This window comes from Hyla sarda, chromosome 2, assembly GCF_029499605.1.
Source record: "Hyla sarda isolate aHylSar1 chromosome 2, aHylSar1.hap1, whole genome shotgun sequence".
Classification (NCBI taxonomy): Eukaryota; Metazoa; Chordata; class Amphibia; order Anura; family Hylidae; genus Hyla; species Hyla sarda.
The window spans coordinates 343809378-343827122 of record NC_079190.1 but is presented as its reverse complement, the minus strand read 5'-3'; the positions used below and the strand labels follow the sequence as shown (position 1 = coordinate 343827122).

At 41.6% G+C, this 17745-nt stretch overlaps 1 protein-coding gene across 1 annotated transcript in view; it reads left to right on the top strand.

Moving 5' to 3' along the window:
* Positions 1–697: 697 nt before the first annotated feature.
* Positions 698–17745, top strand: part of DIPK2B (divergent protein kinase domain 2B) — a 258319-nt gene continuing 241271 nt past the window's right edge. Inside the window, 1 exon segment of the mRNA XM_056560162.1 lies at positions 698–825. The gene's annotated coding sequence lies outside the window, so the exon portion shown is untranslated.

Below are 17745 nucleotides of genomic sequence, written 5' to 3'. Positions count from 1 at the left end.
GAACGTAATACTGACTTAGTGACTAACATGTGGTACAGCTACTACAATAACTTGAATAACCTATCAGTTACAGGAACAAAAGCCAGCATAACAGCATGTAGCGTGCGCACGTGATATGAACTATAACATGCGAGGTTAACTGACATTTGTGTAGTGTGCTACTGCAATCCTAACAATGAGGGACACTGACTTGGTAGGCGTACGTGATACAAATAGTATTGTAAGTAAATGTAGACTCTTCTGTGATGGAAATAAATAGCCGGCACTTCCGCTGGAACTAACAGACACAGTAGCAGAACTGGAAAACACGTGTGATTGCACAAAATGTCTAACACATGCGAGGGGTGACGGTTATAGTAGAGCAAGTGTGCCATACAGTGTATAGATGTAATGGAAAGTATCAGGAGTATGCAAATAAATTCTAGCATCAATGTCTGTATGTAACCTATCTGTGCCCGGTAAATGGTCATGGATGCATGACTGATAAGAAGGCTGTGTGAAAGCTATGAACATATGACAATATAAATACCAAGAGCAAATGGATAGTATAAATTCCATGAGCGTAAGGACCATAAGCCACAAACGTATGAACCAGTATGATCCTATAAGTGTGTGAACCGTTTAAAAGCACTGAGCGTGTGACCAAAAATAACAGCCATGAGCGTGTGAACAATATAACTGCCATGAGCAAATGAATCATATAAGTGCCATGGCCAGGAAAATGCCATGAACAGTGTGAAATACCATGAGCGAAAGAACAGTACGAATACCAAGAAACCTGTGAAGCGTGTGGCTACTATGAACGTAACACTGTCTGGAATGAACGTAAGAAAATGTAAATCCCAAGAACATATGAACAGAATACATGACATGAGTTTGTAGACAGTATAAGACACTGTGAGCGGATGGGAGTACAAATACCATGAGGTGAAACAGAATAAATGAGATTGCAAAGTATGGATGCTATGGGCGTATGGCCAGATAAATACTGTGAACGTATGTATCGTATAATTTCTATGAACGTCAAAACCGTAGGAATACTATGAGCGTACGAGCAGTGTGCCATGCGCATATGACAAATAAAGGCCATGAACGTACGGACGATGAGAAAGTCATGACAGTACAAACAGAGAAGATGCCCTACCCGTGTGAAACAGTGTAAAAGGTACGCACGTATGACCAGTATAAAAGCCAAGAGCGTATAAATACCATGCTCGTATGACCAATAAATATTAACAGAAAATTAACCGTGTAAATGCTATGAGCGATTGAAAAGTATGATGTGCCATGACCTGTGAGCAGTATGCCTAGGAGCGTGTGTGCAGTATAAATGCTATGAACATACTTGTAGTATGAATGTTATGAGTGTACGTGTGGAGTAATGCTATGAGCGTGCATGCAGTGAAAGCGTTGTGAGCGTGCTTGCAGTGAGGCTGTTATGAGCCTGTGTGCAGTATAAATGTTATGGGTGTGCATGCAGTACCATGGTAAGTGTGTGCGTGCAGTATACGATGCTAAGAGCAAGCGTGCAGTATACGGTACTAAGAGTGTGCGTGCAGTATACAATGCTAAGAGCGTGCGTGCAGTATACAATACTAAGAGCGTGCGGGCAGTATACAATGCCAAGTGCGTACGTGCAGTATACAATGCTAAGTGCATGCGTGCAGTATACAATGCTAAGAGCGTGCGTGCAGTATACGATGCTAAGAGCGTGCGTGCAGTATACGATGCCAAGTGCTAGCGTGCAGTATATAATGCTAAGAGCGTGCGTGCAATACAAGTGCTATAGGCGAATAAAAGTGAAAGTGCAGTATCGTTTTCAGCTCAAACAGAAGATCGCGATCACACGGGGTCCGCGCTTTATGATGCTGTTTGCAAACATCACTAGTGCGGCTGCGTGAGGATCCCCGCGTGATCGCGAGAATACACAGCAACTGATCGTCCGTGAGGAACTCACCTGCACTTGCGAGAACTTGTGACGCGCAGCCCCAGTGTATGGTGATCGCTCAAAGGGATTCCCCAGCACATGCGCATTGTATTGGCATAGCGCATCCCTCCTGAACAAGTTGCGTAGGTCCTGCTGACAGACACTATCAGCAGGAGCTCGCAATGAATCTGACAGGGGCCGGAATGGGATCCTAGACAGAATAGCAGACTTATTACATACATTAGGAAGACGATCTGTTCTCTTATTTTTTACTCATATATATACCTAGCAAGATTAAAGCACAGAGACCGATGTTCAGGTGTCTCACCCCTCATTAACCAGTGCTGGAGAAGCAGGAGTCAGAGCCCATTGTGGAGCTCCGGTAATCAGTGACGCGTTGCCAGGCGTCCTGGTCATGTGATTGGATTTGCCCAATCCAACTTCGGGGGCAGGGCCGAGATCGCAAAAAAATAATAGCAAAAAAATACAAATGTCTAATCATAGAAAATGGTGCTCAGACATTATCTTAGACAATACTTATGACCTGAAACCTAGCAATATCTACCAGTGTCGTAGTATGAGTTGCCAATTGTGTCCCATAACCTGGCCTATGAATTTAAGAGTGGTGATGCATACAGAGAATATTACTACTACTTCAGTAACTGAATAATACTATTATGCTGTTATTAGTGTTCAGTGTGTGAAGAGTGGGAGAAGAGGGTTGCATTGACAATCCAACACAATGGGCAGCACATTGAACACATTTTAAGTGGTCAGAAACTTGTAAATAATTCATGAAAGAATAAAGTTACCTTAAAACCAAGCACATTATTGTTTTTCTTGTGAAATTCCCAATTAGTTTTATGTGTCACATGACCCTCTTCCAATTGAAAAAACAAAAGTTGGATTCAAAATGGCCAACTTCAAAATGGCCGCCATGGTCACCACCCATCTTCAAAAGTTTCCCCCCTCACATATACTAATGTGCCACAAACAGGAAGTTAAAGGGGTTATCCAGGAAAAAACTTTTTTTTTTTTTTTTATATCAACTGGCTCCAGAAAGTTAAACAGATTTATAAATTACTTCTATAAAAAATATTAATCCCTTCAGTACTTATAAGCTTCTGAAGTTAAGGTTGTTAATTTCTGTCTAAGTGTTCTCTGATGACATCATCTCGGGAAACGCCCAGTTTAGAAGCAAATCCCCATAGCAAACCTCTTCTAAACTGGGCGTTTCCCGAGACACGTGTCATTAGAGAACACTTAGACAGAAAAGAACAACCTTAACTTCAGAAGCTCATAAGTACTGGAAGGATTAAGATTTTTTAATAGAAGTCATATACAAATCTGTTTAACTTTCTGGAGCTAGTTGATATATAAAAAAAAGTTTTTTCCTGGATAACCCCTTTAAAAATCGCATATGCATTCCAGGTCCAACCTGGCTTACATAAAGTGCATACCATTCCCATTTTATTAAGGTGTATTCAGAGAAATGGCCCAACCTGTAATATCTTTGTTTCATGATGCAGAACAAGAACAGTTGTTCACGTGTCCTTTTCTGCAGACGTATGCACTTTATGTAAGCCAGGTTGGACCTGGAATGCATATGCGATTTTTAAAGGGGTTATCCAGGAAAAAAACTTTTTTTTATATATCAACTGGTTCCAGAAAGTTAAACAGATTTGTAAATTACTTCTATTAAAAAATCTTAATCCTTCCAGTACTTATGAGCTTCTGAAGTTAAGGTTGTTCTTTTCTGTCTAAGTGTTCTCTGATGACACGTGTCTTGGAGAAACGCCCAGTTTAGAAGAGGTTTGCTATGGGGATTTGCTTCTAAACTGGGCATTTCCCGAGACACGTGTCATCAGAGAACACTTAGACAGAAAAAAACAACCTTAACTTCAGAAGCTCATAAGTACTGAAAGGATTAAGATTTTTTAATAGAAGTCATTTACAAATCTGGAGCCAGTTAATATATAAAAAAAAGTTTTTTCCTGGATAACCCCTTTAACCCCTTAAGGACAATGGACGTACTCCTACGCCCCCGTTTCCGAGTCCTTAAGGACCGAGAACGTAGGAGTACGTCCTGTCCATTCCGGCCCCCCGCCGCTAGCCGTAGGGGAGCCGATGCCCGATGCCTGCTGAAATCGTTCAGCAGGCATCGCGGCATATTGCCCAGGAGGGTCATTATGACAATTCAGTCCAGCGATCTGCGGCGATTCCGGGTCAATCGGGTCTCCAGTGACCCGGTGACCAGGAATTACTGGCTGATCGGGGCCGTCAGAGACGGCCCCGAACAGCCAGAGCCAGCAGGGGTGAGGTGGCATTGGTGCCACCTCACGATCGCCCTGATTCGTCGGCCGGATCCCCGGCCGACCAATCAGGGCGCCTGCTGCGGGTGTCACTCCCGCACCCGCTCCACCCCTCTTCCGGAGGATGTGAGCGGGTGCGGGACGTGCACCCCGTGTGCTGGGGACCCCGATCCCTGGCGTTAATGTTGGGATCGGGGCCCCAGGAGCGACGACTGCGGCGGCAGCGGCGGGACTGACCTGCGCAGCATCGATCAGCAGCAGTAGGAGGTGAGTGACAGCCTCCTGCTGTTGCTTAGCAACAGCTCCCAGCATGCAAAAAGGGCATGCTGGGAGCTGTAGTTATGCAACAGGAGGAGGCAGACCACCACAACTCCCAGCATTCCCTTATGGGCATGCTGGGACTTATGGTTTTGCAACAGCTGGAGGCTGTTTCTATGGAAAAGTGTACCTTCAGCTGTTGTATAACTACAACTCCCAGCTTGCACAATCAGCTAAAGTGCATGCTGGTAGTTGTAGTGGTGCATCTGGTGGTTGCATAACTACAACTCCCAGCATGCCCGTTGGCTGTCGGTGACTGCTGAGAGTTGTAGTTTTGCAACAGCTGAAGGCACACTGAGTTAAGTAGCATACCAGTGTGTCTCCAGCTGTTGCATAACTAGAATCCCCAGCATCCCCAGCCAAAGTAGTATGCCTCCCGCTGTTGCATAACTACAACACCCAGCATGCCCTTCCGCTGTCCGTACATGCTGGGGGTTGTAGCTTTTGCAACAGCTGAAGGCACACTGGTTGCAAAACACTGAGTTTGTTACCAAACTCGGTGTTTCACAACCAGTGTGCCTCCAGCTGTTGCAAAACTACAACTCCCAGCATGCACTGATAGACCGTACATGCTGGGAGTTGTAGTTTTGCAACAGCTGGATGTTTCTCCCCCCTCCAATGTGAACGTACAGGGTACACTCACATGGGCGGAGGATTACAGTAAGTATCCGCCTGCAAGTTTGAGCTGCGGCATTTTCTGCCGCAGCTCAAACTGCCAGCGAGAAACTACTGTGAACCCCCCGCCCATGTGACTGTACCCTAAAAACACTACACTAACACAAAATAAAATAAAAAGTAAAAAACACTACATATACACATACCCCTACACAGCCCCCCTCCCCTCCCCAATAAAAATGAAAAACGTCTGGTACGCCACTGTTTCCAAAACAGAGCCTCCAGCTGTTGCAAAACTACAACTCCCAGCATGCACTTATAGACCCTACATGCTGGGAGTTGTAGTTTTGCAACAGCTGGATGTTTCTCCCCCCTCCAATGTGAACGTACAGGGTACACTCACATGGGCGGAGGATTACAGTAAGTATCCGGCTACAAGTTTGAGCTGCGGCAAATTTTCTGCCGCAGCTCAAACTGCCAGCGAGAAACTACTGTGAACCCCCCGCCCATGCGACTGTACCCTAAAAACACTACACTAACACAAAATAAAAAAACACTACATATACACATACCCCTACACAGCCCCCCTCCCCAATAAAAATGAAAAACGTCTGGTACGCCACTGTTTCCAAAACGGAGCCTCCAGCTGTTGCAAAACAACTACTCCCAGTATTACCAGACAGCCACTGACTGTCCAGGCATGCTGGGACTTTTACAGCAGCTGGAGGCACCCTGTTTGGGAATCACTGGTGTAGAATACCCCTATGTCCACCCCTATGCAAGTCCCTAATCTAGGCCTCAAATGCGCATGGCGCTCTCACTTTGGAGCCCTGTCGTATTTCAAGGCAACAGTTTAGGGTCACATATAGGGTATCGCCGTACTCGGGAGAAATTGTGTTACAAATTTGGGGGGGTATTTTCTGCTATTACCCTTTTTAAAAATGTAACATTTTTGGGAAACCAAGCATTTTAGGTAAAAATTATTATTATTTTTTTTACATATGCAAAAGTTGTGAATCACCTGTGGGGTATTAAGGTTCACATTACCCCTTGTTACGTTCCCCGAGGGGTCTAGTTAACAAAATGGTATGCCATGTGTTTTTGTTTTTTTTGCTGTTCTGGCACCATATGGGGTTTCCTAAATGCGGCATGCCACCAGAGCAAAATTTGCTTTCAAAAAGCCAAATGTGACTCCTTCTCTTCTGAGACCTGTAGTGCGCCAGCACAGCACTTTTCATCCCCATATGGGGTGTTTTCTGAATCAGGAGAAATTGGGCTTCAAATTTTGGGGGGTATTTTCTGCTATTACCCTTTTTAAAAATGTAAAAATTTTGGGAAACCAAGCATTTTAGGTAAAAAAAAAAAATTTTTTTTTTTACATATGCAAAAGTCGTGGAACACCTGTAGGGTATTAAGGTTCACTTTACCCCTTGTTACGTTCCCCGAGGGGTCTAGTTTCCAAAATGGTATGCCATGTGTTTTTTTTTTTGCTGTTCTGGCACCATAGGGGCTTCCTAAATGCGGCATGCCCCCAGAGCAAAATTTGCTTTCAAAAAGCCAAATGTGACTCCTTCTCTTCTGAGACCTGTAGTGCGCCAGCAGAGCAATTTTCACCCCCATATGGGGTGTTTTCTGAATCGGGAGAAATTGGACTTCAAATTTTGGGGGGTATTTTCTGCTATTATCCTTTTTAAAAAAGTAAAATTTTTGGGAAACCAAGCATTTTAGGTAAAGCATTTTTTTTTTTTTTTTACATATGCAAAAGTCATGAATCACCTGTGGGGTATGAAGGTTCACTTTACCCCTTGTTACCTTCCCCGAGGGGTCTAGTTTCCAAAATGGTATGCCATGTGTTTTTTTTTTGCTGTCCTGGCACCATAGGGGCTTCCTAAAGGTGACATGCCCCCCAAAAACCATTTGTCGCTCCTTCCCTTCTGAGCCCTCTACTGCGCCCGCCGAACAATTAACATAGACATATGAGATATGTGCTTACTCGAGAGAAATTGGGTTTCAAATACAAGTAAACATTTTCTCCTTTCTACCACTTGCAAAAATTCAAAAATTGGGTCTACAAGAACATGCGAGTGTAAAAAATGAAGATTGTGAATTTTCTCCTTCACTTTGCTGCTATTCCTGTGAAACACCTAAAGGGTTAATACACTTATTGAATGTCATTTTGAATACTTTGGGGGGTGTAGTTTTTATAATGGGGTCATTTATGGGGTATTTCTAATATGAAGACCCTTCCAATACACTTCAAACCTGAACTGGTTCATGAAAAATAGCGAGTTTGAAAATTTTGTGAAAAATTTCCAAATTGCTGCTGAACTTTGAAGCCCTCTGGTGTCTTCCAAAAGTAAAAACTCATAAATGTTATGATGCAAACATAAAGTAGACATATTGTATATGTGAACCCAAAAATGTTTTATTTTGAATATCCATTTTCCTTACAAGCAAAGAGCTTCAAAGTTAGAAAAATGCAAAATTTTCATTTTTTTCATCAAATTTTGGGATTTTTCACCAAGAAAGGATGCAAGCTACCATAAAATTTTACCACTAAGTTAAAGTAGAATATGGCACGAAAAAACAGTCTCAGAATCAGAATGATAACTAAAAGCATTCCAGAGTTATTAATGTTTAAAGTGACAGTGGTCACAATTGCAAAAAACGCTCTGGTCCTTAAGGTGTAAAATGGCCTGGTCCTTAAGGGGATAAATAGAGATGCAACTTTTTTTCTTCATAAATAGCGACTATAGCATTTGATAAATACGTGACAACTACAAAATAAAAAAAAATACTACATGAGCAGATTTCAGAAATGTGCTTTGGAATAAGCAAAAATCTAAAAGTCGCAGCATGTACAGAAAAGTTGCACGTGCGCAAGTACGTGTGACTTTTTTACGCAAAACAATCTACTACGAAGCTTGATAAATCTCCTTCAAAATCATCATATATTAAGACATTTTTTATACAGTAACCCCCCGACATGCGATGGCCCCAACATATGATCAAATCGACATACGATGGCCTCTCAGAGGCCATCGCATGTCGATGTCAACATTGACATACGATGCTTTTATATGTCGGGGCCATCGCATTAACTGCTATGCGACAGCGCAAAATGCTTAAGCTGCTGTCGGATAGCAGTTTAAGCATCCCGGACAGGTTAACTTACCTATCCCCGCTGCTCCGGGTCCACTTCGCGATCCTCCGGCATTTTCTGCATCTTCTCCGGGGTCTGGGCCTCACATTCCGGCGTCGTTATTACATCGCTGCACACGCCGTTCCGGCGCCGCAACGTAATAACGTCACCAGAAAGCGAGGTCGGCACACCAGAGAAGATGCGGAAAAAGCCGGAGGATCCCGAAGAAGACGCCGGAGCAGCAGGACAGCATCGGGAGCCCCTGGGACAGCATCGGGAGCGGTGAGGAAGCGGTCCGGAGCGGCGGGGACAGGTGAGTATAACTTCCTATACTTTACATTGCACGAATCCCTCAACATACGATGGATTCGACAAACGATGGGTTGTTTGGAACGAATTACCATCGTATGTTGAGGGACCACTGTACTTCTTTGATGATCAGGAACAGTAATTGAAGAAGTGGATGAATTATACAGATCAATGACACCACCCTAACTATGTTCCAATGCACCCCCATTTCAATATTTAACTTTACATTACGTAACATGTAAATTTACAGTAGAGATGAGATATTTCAGCGTAATCGTTCTGGTGAATGCTGATTTAACTCATTTGTATGAATTACATGGTGTTAGGAGCCTGGCAAGCAATTTGAGGATTTATCTGCAGCAATGCTTTTTAAATTGTGGTCATTATCGTTCAGCTGCTTTCTTATAGACTTTGCTTACAAATGTTATTCCAGTCATTTTTTTTTACCATGGCTGGAGGTATTAGAGTGCTAAGTATACTGTCATTTGCTTGGGTTGTAATTTTTTTTAAATACAGCAGTTGTCAGTATGGAAGTTCTTGTTGCATAAAATCTAATGATCAGTTTTACTTCTGAGAAATGGGTTTTCTACATTCAGACGTGTAGGAAGGTTTAGCGCTCACAACTGCTTATCTGCTTCATATTACTATACAGGGTGGATTAGAAAGAACAAAATATGACTCATTTAGAGTGTACCTGTCATTAGCAAAAAAAATTATATAAATGTAGAAAATAACATTATATGTGTATTTGTAGTTTACATATAATGTTATTTTCTACATTAAATAAAATATACATTGGTCAAAAAATTTGTATATTTTTTCCCCGCAGTTATTACCTATTCTATTCCTATTAGTACCTTTAAAAATGTTACCTTAAATGTAAACTGACAGCAGGGTCAACCTAAGATACAGGTAGATATTGTGGATCACCCTGTTTTTACCGCTTCTAACCAGGTGAAAATCGGTGCAGCCGTTCAGGAGATATTCATCTTGTTGCTAATATGGTATTTTCTTCTTATGTGCACTGGAGGCAGCTACTGCTATATGTACAATGCTCTCTCCCCACTACAGTGGGGCAAAAAAGTATTTAGTCAGCCACCAATTGTGCAAGTTCTCCCACTTAAAAAGATGAGAGAGGCCTGTCATTTTTATCATAGGTATACCTCAACTATGAGAGACATGATGAGAAAAAAAAATCCATAAAATCCCATTGTTGATTTTTAAAGAATTTATTTACAAATTATGGTGGAAAATAAGTATTTGGTCAATAACAAAATTTCATCTCAATACTTTGTTATATACCCTTTGTAGGCAATGACAAAAGTCAAACATTTTCTGTAAGTCTTCACAAGGTTTTCACACACTGTTTGGCCCATTGCTCCATGCAGATCTCCTCTAGAGCAGTGATGTTTTCGGACTGTCGCTGGGCAACATGGACTTTCAACTCTCTCCAAAGGTTTTCTATGAGGTTGAGATCTGGAGACTGGCTAGGCCACTCCAGGACCTTGAAATGCTTCTTACGAAGCCACTCCTTCGTTGCCCGGGCGGTGTGTTTGGGATTATTGTCATGCTGAAAGACCCAGCCACGTCTCGTCTTCAATGCCCTTGCTGATAGAAGGAGTTTTTTTTTACTCAAAATCTCACATGGTCCCTTAGCAGAAAAACAGCAACAAAGCATGATGTTTCCACCCCCCATGCTTCACAGTAGGTATGGTGTTCTTTGGATGCAACTAAGCATTCTTTCTCCTGCAAACACAACGAGTTGAGTTTTTACCAAAAAGTTCTACTTTGGTTTCATCTGACCATATGGCATTTTCCCAATACTTTTCTGGATCATTCAAATGCTCTCTAGAAAACTTCAGATGGGCCAGGACATGTACTGCCTTATGCAGGTGGACACTTCTGGCACTGCATGATTTGAGTCCCTGGTGGCGTGGTGTGTTACTGATGTTAGCCTTTGTTACTTTGGTCCCAGCTCTCTGCAGGTCATTCACTAGGTTCCCCCCCCCCCCCCATGTGGTTCTGGGATTTTTTTTTTCACTGTTCTGGTGATCATTTTGACACTACGGGGGGGAGATCTTGTGTGGAGCCCAGACTGAAGGAGATTATCAGAGGTCTTGTATGTCTTCCATTTTCTAATAATTGCTCCCACAGTTGATTTCTTCACACCAAGCTGCTTGCCTATTGCAGATTCAATCTTCCCAGCCTGATGCAGGTCCGCAATTTTGTTTCTGGTGTCCATCGACAGATCTTTGGTCTTGGCCATAGTGTAGTTTGGAGTGTGACTGTTTGATATTAACAGGTGCCATTAATACAGGTAATGAGTGGAGGACAGAGGAGACTCTAAGATAAGTTACAGGTCTGTTAGAGCCAGAAATCTTGCTTCTTTGTACGTGACCAAATACTTATTTTCCACCATAATGTGCAAATAAATTCTTAAAAAATCAGACAATGTAATTTTATGGATTTTTTTTCTCATTATGTCTCCCATAGTTGAGGTATACCTATGATGAAAATTACAGGCCTCTCTAATCTTTTTTAAGTGGGAGAACTTGAACAATTGATGGCTAACTAAATACTTTTTTGCCCCACTGTAACTCAATAACCTCACCTCTGTGGTCGATTACTCTGTCTTCTTCATAAATATTCATCTCTCTTGTTCAGCTAGTCTGTGAAGGAGGTGAAGTTATTGGCTGAAAGGGGAGGGTTATTACCACAGTGGACAGGAGAAAGCATTAAACATACAGGAGTAGCCACCTTCAGTGCAGTTAAAGGGGTATTCCAGGTCCTTTTTTAATTTGACTATGCTACAGGGAAAGTTAGTGTAGTTCATAATATATATAGGCCAGACGAAGCGGTTTAACCCGCGAAACTAGTCACCTCCTCCTCCGCTGCTCCCGCAGCGGCATCCTCGCTCCCTCCCCACCCCTGGCCAGCGGTTATCTCTGGATTTGATGCCCAAATAAAGGATTTAAAACATAGGTGAGTGCTGAAGCGTCATTTCTACTGACCTACGTTCATAATATAGTGTTTGTACCGGTTTGTGACAGTGGTCACACAATTCTACTGTGATAATCACTGCAATATTTATTTTTAACAGCATACTTAATAGAATTACTCAGATCTCGGGATTTTCCAGGTTGCAGTGTGTCGAGACCTGACATTACTAGTCAGGTGATCAGAGGGAGCCTGTCCTGCTTCAATGGGTGAAGAGACTGCTGGGTGGGAGAGAGATCATTTTGCAACAGCTGTAGGCCCCCTGATTAGACTGGTGTATTGCATTGAAGGGATCACAGGTGTGTTTCAATGGGGGGGGGGGGGGTGGCTGATGTGTGGGAGGAAGAAAAGTGACCTCATACTTACAAAACTATGGAACTATGGGATGTGTAGTTTAGAGAACCTAATTCAACAGGAAATATCCAGCTCTGGCAGGTATGTACTACTTAAATCACCTTATGGTGGATAATCACTTTAAGAAGAAAATACCATACTAGCAAAATGATCAATATCTCCGGAATGGCTACACCAATTTTCACCTGGTAAGGCGTGTTTGAAACAGTGTCACTTACACCATATACCTGTATATTCAGGTTAGTGAGGGTGACCCTGCTGCCTGTTTCCCTTTAAGCCTTACAATGATTTTATCTTATTCAAGTAAATGTATAATGTTAACGTCCCCAGATTCTTATGTGATTTTGTATTAGTCAACTGGACTAAATTCCTTTTCTAGAGGACAAAGAACTTTATTCAATATTTCAAAGGGGAAAAAAAATCTGTAATTATTTATACTATACAGATCATTCTGTCACAGCTACATTAGTGGACTCGTACTTGTTATTATAATCTTTTCCTACAATAAGGGTGTGTTCGCACATTCAAAGCCAGGAGTGGCTTTCTATGGAAGAATTGCAATTCAAAACCTGAATGTGTGAACACAGCCTCAGACATTATATAACGGGGATAAGTATATTACTTTCCTCACTTTGCACTACAGGGCGTGCATGCAGATTCTTCAGTCCTAATAAGGGATTTATATAAACACGTAAACGGCATGTTAAACATGTAGATTAATCTGTGGGCATTATGTTATAGAGCAGGAGGAGCTGAATAGACTGACGTTTTGTTATAGTATACCTTGTTTATTAAAATCTATGTTCTCTGGGTTTCAGGATACTTTTCAGGTTTCAGGATCCTGTTCTCAGGAGTCCTATTCAATGACTGACATGTGTACATGCACACTCATACAGGGAAGTCTACCCCTCTGCCTACTGGGCTACTAAGGCAGGCTACAGTCATGGGCAAAAGTTTTCAGACGAACACAAATTTTGATTTTAGCAAAGTTTGTTGTCTCTGTGTTTTTAGATCTTTTAGTCAGATGTTTCTATGGTAAAAAAAAAATTATAAATAAATATATAAACCTTGGCGTTGGTGTGTCAAGATAACATGTCCGTCTGGCTACACAGTAAACAGCATGAAAGTGAACCCCAACAAATTTCAAAACTGCATTTTTTTATTTTTATTTTTTTTATTAAGAATGTCATAACAAATTACACTTGATCCCACAACAGACACAGGTCTGTGGATGTAAAAATAAAAGAGTGCTCAAAAGGCATGGAAGAAAAATTTAAAATGTCAACATTTCCCAATTGGCCTGGGAGCTGTATGTTGTCTATCCTGAGGTCATGTGATCTTGCTGCAAGGTATACTGGGCTACACTGATGTTACTGAGTGTTCCTAGTATTTTCTCCATTCATTCAGGCGCCAGAATGCTATACGTTTCTCCTGCTATTATATCATCATTGCCAGGCCCACACAAGCCAAGTCTAGCAAAGTTCGAAGGCTCGGCGAGCTGCTTTTACCTCAAAGTTCAGACTGAGGCCAAACTCAGCTTGCTCAGCTTTACTCATACATATTAGTTAAAATGTTCATGTTTTTTTTCAATGTTACTTTATGATGGACAGTATGAAATCTGTATTTTACGTTATTAACCAAAAATGCAGTTTTCTACCTGAAAAATCTTTCTAAATTGGCCACTAGGTATTTCTTTTCTGTGTAACTATCTCTCTACTACCTGTAGTAATCTGTCTCGAACATCAAAGAGGCAAAGATGGATTACAAGGTGGGGATGGGGCATTGCAGACATCAGGTCCTAGCATTTGAGCTTCCATACCCCACAAACCCTGCCTCTGCACAGCAATGACATATGCTGCTCTCTTCCATCAGTCTAAGTAAATTCTAACCTAAGAACTATCTAGCATGTGAGAACAGTGCTCCTCCCCACTGTCATTGCACACTCTCATTGCACATATGACTGTGTAAGTAGCGCTATGTACAAATACATTAGCCCCCTAGAGCTGTGATAGTGAGCATATAGCTCCTATATGTAGGAGGGGAGTCATCAGGTAGCCCCCACCCCAATATGGTCAGTAATGATAAAACTGCAAAAAAATGCTACCTTAGGAGGATCTACATACTAACCATAGCGATGATTCTGCTGATTTAATTCTGCTGTCTCTCTCATCTTTGCCAAATGCATATAGCATATAGAGTGGAGGGCTATTGAAACAGGCTGATTCAAAGCATGTAAGGAAGTCAGGGAAAGGAAGTACTAGTAAGTACACTGGTGTAAGGGGGTAAAAAACTGATTTAGCTATCAAAACACATCTGTAACTTGTTAGGAAAAAGAAAAAAGAATATGCATATCCACTCCTCAACAATGGACTTAAAACTCCAAGAAGGAACAATCATAAGGTTGCTCAGTTCAATGAAGTAGCAAGCGTCACTAAGAGTTTCTTATTTTTACATTTTCAAGCACCTAGCTCCAATCAGAAGCATAAGGAAAGGGCATTTCAACCACATGGAACCTCAGAAATCGGGTCAAGTCAGTATAGAAGGGCTGTGTTATGCCTCCTGTTTGTTGACATGCCTGTAATCGACACTTGTTACAAACTGAGAGACATTGATTTATCACCCCACCGGATAGCTACACATGTAGTCCAAGATGCCAGCACTGTTCAACTAAACACTTTAACCTTCCTTCACTGTACAGGTAGCTTACTGCCAGCCACCCGACAAAAACAAATTAGCTGCCCTTTTACTGCACACAACTGGCAATAGTCACAACGTAAGCTTTGTGACGCTGATGCCCTCTGATGTACAACTTCTATAGGAGGGTACGGTCAAGTCAGCCTCTTTAGGCAGACTGACTCTCAATTATTCTTATTTCCCAGTGATGAGCTGTCTTCAGCCCCACTACCAATTCTGCCTTTCATTCCATAAAAATCCAGACCTTAAAATAGGACTTACCAAAAATCCCTAGCAAGCTTAATCTTGCCATCAATTTAACCATTTCTGGATTTCTCATATCTCACTGAGCTTTGCTTGGATGGGATATGTGTTTCCTAAAACCTAGTGTTTACATATGATAGGTAACTTGGGGAAATATAGCAATCCCCAACCAGTATTCCTGGCATTGTCTCACAATGAGTATGGCCATCCTTGGGAACTTTCATAATTCTTTTAACTACCTTCATCCTAAATGCAATAACATCTCAAAACATTTTCCATTGATTTTGAGTATTGATTCCAGGCCTTCCTGGCAGTTAAGGTGAAGCCGTTAGGTTTCCTTCATGATTGGCTACATTTAAAAACAGGGATTCTCTGTTTTTTATGGCTTTCATTGTTAAACCCTCTATGCAGGGATCTATACTTTGCTATCAGACACTAAGCTTGGGATTGTGACCGGGTGGTTCATTGTGGCAATCGATGACATGTCAAAGCTGTACTATAGCAGTAGGCCATGTGAAGCAGTGAAGTAAAATCTGTGGCCACAGGAGGCGTGAGTGGCCATGTGACAAGTATTTTCATTTACAAATCTTTTCTTGTTAAAAAAATAATTTCCTTTGACTTATAACCTTTTCTTTCAATAAAAATAGACTTTTTGTTTTGCAATAAGAAGCCTTTAGCTCTAGATGTAAAAATTGTTTGGACAGCAAGCTGTCCTAGTTGAAAAGCTGAGAAACTGATTCCTGTTGTAGAAGCAACAGTGTTATTATCCAGAATAATACCTGACTGCATAGTAATGATTTTATGTTTGCATTACTGAGTAAAAATCTGAAAGCTCAGATAGGCTGAGTTTACACTGCAGAATTTCAGCCGCTGATGGTAACAGCAATGTCTTTACGGTCCTAGCGCTGATTGATTCAGTTGGCGCCGGGTGTACTCTAATTCTCTGAACTGAATTTTTCTGCCCGGAGATTTCGTACGGAGAACCTGGCCTTAGGGGTTAGGAATTATAACAAACTAATGCAGGCATCTTCATAAGAGGCATCTGTTTTTGACACTCTAATAAGCAAATTTTGTTGCATCATAAGGAAAGACCATGAATATCTGATCGGTTGGGGGGTTCATTTCTGACACCCTTGCCCATCAGTTGACTAAAGGTAGTGCCCTTACTGTACATTTGGTAGTGGCTGTGTCTGGAACTGGAGCTTACTGAAGCTCAGTCCTATTCAAGTGAACTGTACTGTATCCCAGTACCAGGCACCGGCTACTTCCAAATGTATGGAGCTGTGCTTGGGAAGTAATGAAACACCATGAGTATAGAACCCCGCCAATCTGATACTAATGGCCTATCCATACAGTCTCAGAAAACTCTTTAATTTCTGCCAAATGTTTATCTACCTCAAAACCATCAACTCAAAACAGTTTTTTATGAAAGGCATATGGACATCATATGCCCCCCCCCCCTTATGAGTTAGAGGAGTGAGTAATCACATAAATATTAAATTGGTTTTCTATTAGGGTTCATTCCTTTGAATGAATGTCCCTAGTAATAACTGCTAACTTGTGCTTACTCTCCAGGAATTGCCTTTTGGTGAAGCTCTAGCTACTAATCATGTGATCTCCAAGTCACATGACTCTTACTTATATGGAAAGTACTGTAAATATTTACTGTGCTCAGGTCCATGTAAGTTGGTGCACCAGAAGGTTCCTCTAGTCTTTAGCATTATGGAGTCATCCAATAGGATAAATTAAAAAAGCGGCAGACTGAGTTAAAAAAGAAAGAAAAACTGCTGGTACTCAGGTGCTATGACACCAGGACACTAGACAGCAAAACTGGACTTTACCTATAGAAGTCGACTTTTCTGTTTACAAACTGTGGCTCACAGTAATAAGATATTCACAGGACAGTAGAATCTGGGGGTAATAATAATAATTCTTTATTTATATAGTGCACAGAGATTCTGCAGTGCAGTACGCTTACAATGGTCCCTGTTCCCATTGGGGCACACAATCTTAACCTATCAGTATGTTTTGAAGTGTGGGAGGAAACCCATGCAAACACGGAGAGAACATATAAACTCTTTGCAGATGTTGCTCTTGGTGGAATGTGAACCCAGAACCCCAGCACTGCAAGACAACAGTGCTAACCACCAAGCCACCGTGCTGCCCCCGACATGGTGGGGATATTAATTATGTGTGACTATTTTGACTTCTGGCAAGAACAGCAAATAATTGCACAATTTCTGCGGAAGTTGTGTGATTTTTTTTGCAATTTTTGCTGCCACTTACAAAAGCAACATGGCCTAGCGGGAAGGGATGTGGATCGGTTGAGGCATACCTGCTTTTGTTTGCCAGATTTATGGCAGTTTATGCTGGTAATTCAGAATAAACTGCTGTTGGACTCTTGGCTGGCACTGAGCATGGGCACACAGGCTCGCTGGATGTATGTAGATGCAAATGCCTCTATATAAATAAATGCCCCCTTTACGGTTTTTATTTACACTAGGTTTAATATAAGACCCTTTAACTCCAGATGTTGGTGCCTGGACCATTTTTGGAAGCAGAATTCCATGGTGTGTCTGCTATTAAACATCTACTCTAATACCTCATGCTTTCTAAGTTTTCACATTGATATAAATTCATCTTGTATTTTGTTCAAAAACACAAAAGGTTATTTGAAAGGTTATTTGATCTTCCATAGCCATAGGACACATAACATCATTATAACTCTACTTCTCCTGCTATGATTATGATAAAACACAGCGCTCAAATACAAAACATCTCAAGAACAAAGCCCTACCGATTTCTTGTGAGGTACAAGAGCTTGTTCAAGCCGA